This window comes from Salvia splendens, chromosome 1, assembly GCF_004379255.2.
Source record: "Salvia splendens isolate huo1 chromosome 1, SspV2, whole genome shotgun sequence".
Classification (NCBI taxonomy): Eukaryota; Viridiplantae; Streptophyta; class Magnoliopsida; order Lamiales; family Lamiaceae; genus Salvia; species Salvia splendens.
In genome coordinates this window covers 39,201,938-39,207,161 of record NC_056032.1, presented here as the reverse complement: position 1 = coordinate 39,207,161, position 5,224 = coordinate 39,201,938, and the positions used below count along the sequence as shown (strand labels likewise).

The 5,224-nt window shown below is 35.9% G+C and overlaps 1 non-coding gene across 1 annotated transcript; it reads right to left on the bottom strand.

The window, feature by feature from the left end:
• Positions 1-2,822: 2,822 nt before the first annotated feature.
• LOC121758240 lies at positions 2,823-3,041 on the bottom strand. Its single transcript, XR_006041383.1, has one exon. It is a non-coding gene; the product is annotated as a small nucleolar RNA U3 (small nucleolar RNA).
• Between the last annotated feature and the right edge of the window lie 2,183 nt (positions 3,042-5,224).

The following is a 5,224-nucleotide window of genomic DNA, read 5'->3' as shown; positions in this document are numbered from 1 at the left end:
GAGGCGGTGGAAGCTCTAGGGCTGCGTCTGAGGCACCCGAGGAGGAGGAGGAGGAACTGGAGGATCTGGGCCGGCATCCGTACAACAACGAAGAAACTAAGGCGGTGTACACCGTCTGGCTCGCCGTCTCGTACGATCCCATCATCGGGAACCAACAAGCCGCCAAGTGCTTCTGGGAAAAGGTCCGTGATGTCTACCACCAGACTAAGCCGAAAGGGGCCCGGAAGCGCAAATATACAATGCTCCGTGCTCACTTTGGCCGAGTCAACGTATAGGTCAAAAAATTTTGCGGCATCTACTCGGCCGAAGCGGCGAACTACCAAAGCGGAGCTTCGGGCGCCGACATTCTGAGGGCGGCTTTTCGCGTCTTCTACCAGGACACCGGTCTACAGTTCAAATATGTTGATATTTGGCAGCTCGTCAAGGATGAGGAAAGGTGGGCAGGCGGTGTCCGCTCGAGCTCGGGCTCAACCTCAAAGCGCACGAAGCACACGGCGAGCGGCAACTACTCGTCTGGTGACACCGGTGAGGCCAGCAAGGGTGAACCGCAGGTGTTTGGGGGTACGGGGGATCCAACGCCCGACGAATACGGGGGATCCAGCCGTGGGCGCCATCGGCTGCAAGGGACGAAGGCGGCGAAGGCGGCTAGAGCGAGGAAGGGCCGAAGCGAATCAAGCCAGTCGGCCTCGGGATCGGGCTCGCGGGGAGGCTCGGACACACTTATGGTGGCGTACATAACCGCCATAATGGCGGACACTTCCCGCTTCTCGTACGCCTAATTCACGGCCCGGTGGAACGGAATTGTGCATATGGCAGGACTACTTGGTCTTCCTCCTCCCCCTAAACCTCGACCGCCTCCGGAGGATGATTCGCCGGCGGAGTAGTTTTTTTATTTTCTCACGTTTAATTGTGTGTTTTTTATTTTTTTAGGATTTTAATTGTGTGCTTTTTTTTATTTTTTTTTAAGTTTAAGTTGAATTTTTTTTTAATGTTGTGTGTTTTTTAATAAAGTGTGTTTGTTTTTCATTAAAGTGTGTTTATTTAAATTGAATTGGGTTGGAAATAAAAAAAAATGAAATTGAATGAATAGTAATTTAAGGAACGGTTAAGGAACGGGGGGTTGCAGGTTCCGTTCCTTAGTTAAGGAATTGAGTAAAAAAGTACAATGTGACCCTCAAATAGTGGTTTAAGGAACGGTATAGGAACAGCGTTGTGGATGGCCTAACTCACTTCAACCAACTTTTCTTTACATTTCTTAAAACCCGTGCCCAGTCAAAAAGTGACAATTAATCGGGGACGGAGGTTGTATCATTTTTCTAAAACGAGTACAGAAGATGAAATGACTCAACTACCGCGGAACGGAGGGAGTATTAAATTAATATTATGTATTAAAAGTTCAATGCAAATATAAGCTCATTTTCGAATTTTTTTAAATTAATTCTTTCCTGAATCGCGTAAAATGGTTTGTACTAATTTCACTCAATTTTTTTTATTCCATTCCATCTCCAAAAGCTCTAATCCTCCAAACCCCAGCCGCCTAGTCCCCTACAACCGTACTGCATTCAAGAGTTTAAGAGCATCTACAACGGTGGACGGACGGACGAGTTTAAGAGCATCCACAACGGTGGACGGACGGCGTCCGTCCGTCCGTGCCGCTGGCAAGGACGAGCTCCGCCGCCGCTGCGCTCTTGCCGTTGGCACGGACGTGCTCTTAGCTAAGAGCACGTCCGTGCCAACGGCAAGAGCACGATGCGTCGACGTGGCATGCTCATTGGCCCGTTGATTTATCATTTTTTAATTATTTTTTTAAAAAAATCGAAACATCTGAAAATTTCAAAATAAAAAAAAAATATTTTTCCACTTCCTAATAAAATATATCCATTTTTTCCACACTTTTAATTTATTTTTTTCATTATTTTTACCCCAAAATTCATACTTTCATCTATAAATAGTCTCATTTCAAACACAAAAAAATGACACTATACCAAACAACTCTCTCAATCTCAAATTTTAGGATTTTAATTATGTAATTTTTAATTTTTAGGAGTCTAATTATGTAATTTTTAATTTTTAGTATTTTAATTATGTCATTTTTATTTTATTTGTCATTTGTAATATTATTTAGGTTTTTTAATGAATTTTAATATTATGGAAATGTTTTTGTTTAATTGAATTTTAAATTGAATTGTGCTCGTCCTTGCGGAAGAGCATAGCTGTGGGTGTTGTGCTCTTGCCAGAGAGCAGACAGAAAAAGTGGGTCCGGGCCCACAACCGTGCTCGTTGGCAAGAGCACGGTTGTGGATGCTCTAAGCCATTTTAGTGAATCCACTGGAGATGCTTACTTCTAAATGAATTAAGTAAACAACAGCCCATTCATATTTACCAATTTATCAAGTTATATTTTCTAGGAAATTATTAACTTGTGTTTGATGATAGATACATAAATATAAATGTCTTTATAGACAGTGTTAAAAAATAATCAAATCCTAATGTGTAACTATATAACCAAACACGTAGGTCATTTTTAGATCGATTTAGTTCATAACATGTAATGTCATTTTTAGATAGTTAGTTCATACAAGTTCATATACCTTGTACGAACTAAACCAATCTTAAAATAAACTAATTGGTACTAGTATCTAACAATGATCACCGTGTTTTTAATCTCATCCTTCCATTTTCGATTTAACAATTGAGATTTGATGTCTGATTATATATTAGTAGAATTTATTTATTTCTTTATCAATATTACAGAGGAAAGAAGAAGTATGTAAGTTGAAGTTTAATCTAAAATCTTAATATTTTCAGACTAGAGTTTAGGAAGTTTGTCAAACAGCTGCATGGCCATCTTGATTGGACAGAGTGGGGCCAAGAACGATCATCTACTACACCGTGAGCCAAAAGCTCGACCCGAAGTGCGGTTAATCACACTCTAGTCAGGCAACCACGGTTCATCCACCAAAAGTGGTTTTCTGTCTCCTTAGAGATCAAGGATACAATGATACGGGCCTATAAAAAAAATCATGTTCTAGTAAGGTTGTATATATTGTTTGGATGTTTACAGTTTATACATGTCTGGATGTTCCACATGGATATATAAAATGTCTTCAAAAAGTATATTCTTTTTAGTACTCCCTCCGTCCAATAGTAGATGACACACTTGAAGAATGATACGAGATTTTAGAAGATATTATTTTGTGTGTTAGATGGAGAGAGAAAATAGTATATTTATATTAATGTGAGAGTGGGTGACATCTTTTGTGGGACAAACTAAAAAGGAAAGTGTGACATCTACTATGGGACGTAGGGAGTACTATAAAAAAAGTCCAACGCCAAGTAACTCGGCGATCATAAATTCATACTCTCTATGTCCCACAAGAGTATGCACTTTTGGTTGGACACGAGTTTTAATGTATAGTTGGTAAAGTAAGAGAGAGATGTAAAGAAAAAGTAATTAAAGTATTGTTAGTGGAGAATGAGTCTCACCTCAATATACAGAAAATATTTTTTAAAATTAGAAAGTGCGTACTCTTATGGGATGGACTAAAAGGGAAAAAGTGCATACTCTTATGGAATAAAGGGAGTAATATATAAAGGAAAAAAAAACAGATGAAAAGCAAGTGCACAAACAAACACTATGTCAAAACCCTCGACATCAAGGAATTCAAACATTTATTGGTATTTGTCTAAATCGGAATCTCTGAAACTATTTAGTGATCAAATTATCGTTTTCATTCACATTACTGTATTTGAGTATTTCTTATTACCCGAAAACATGATATCACGTGTCTACTCGGTTTGTGTCACTACCTAGTCAAAAATATAGGCATGTGTGGTTTATGATAATTTAGTATAAATTCAAATCTTTTAAGAATGGAAATCATGGAACAACCTCTACCACACCATCATACATGTGGTTCATGATTAAGAGTCTCTTCATTTTGGTTAAAAGCGATGGATTAATTAATTACCTCGGTTAGCTTGTGGTTTTCAAGTCTTTTTTCGTATTTATATCATCATAAATTCAAATGTGAGTGTTTGAGATCGTTGTAGGATATTTGATTGTAAGAAAGTTTACACCAATTTTGATTTTCAAACCACAATTATGTTTTAACAAAATTAATACACAAAAAATTTCATTTTTTTGGAATATGGCCTAAACTTAATTAAATTTCGGTAAGAAAAAGTTTAATTACGTGGATGAAAAGAATTTGGAAGAATCAAAATTTAATCTCAAAGTTTCAACTAAATTCAGTTCTTATGACTGGGTTCTAGCCCATTTTCTAAATAGATTGTTAACTAACGTACGAAACGACATGTCATTAATTTTTAGTGACAATATAAGATTATTTGTAGAAGAAACTTAATTTAGAAATAAATTCCAAAAAACTATTAAAATGTATGTAATTTTTTATAAAAATAGTTTTTGTTAAAAACGAAATTTAGTGTAAACTTTGTAACTTTACAAGCAATCAAGCGTTTAATAAATTATCAAATAAAAATAAACAAAAATATCCCCACATTTTACATTTTTTATATGCAATTTAATCGTACTTCTTATGTTCCATCAAGAATATGTCCAACAATTTTGGCTCGTCCTATTTATAATGTACTATGCGCCGCCGACTTGAGTCGTGGGTGTGGTTCTTAGATCTCGAGTCGCACCTCTCGCCCAATGCTAAGGAGAATGTTCGAAATGCGTTGGTCGTCCGAAATGGCAATAAACTTCGAAATTTACTTTCAAAAATTAATTTTGAACAAATTTTTATAGCCAAACGGCTAATATTTTGTTACAAATGTTTTATTATAATAATAGCCTAGAGTTATTTTAATATTTAAATGAGGGAACATCATTTTTGGTTCACGAATTGCCAAATTATCATTTTAGGTCCGTGAACTTTGAAAATATCATTTTAGGTCCGTGAACTTTGAGTTAGTATCATTTTAGGTACTTTTTACTATTTCTAAGTTTTTTTGGACGAAAATACCCTCAATACCTTAAAGTGTATATATTTTTAATAAATTTATCATATACTCATAATTTTTTATAAATATCTTTACAATATATTTTTGACAAATTTTCTAAATATAATTTGACCTTAAATATTATCACTTAATTTGTGACATGCAAGTAAAATTGCTTCTTCAATTTTTTATATTAATTTTTTTTAAATTGAATAAAGAACTTTTCTTTAATAATAAAAAATTGAATAAAGATCTTTTC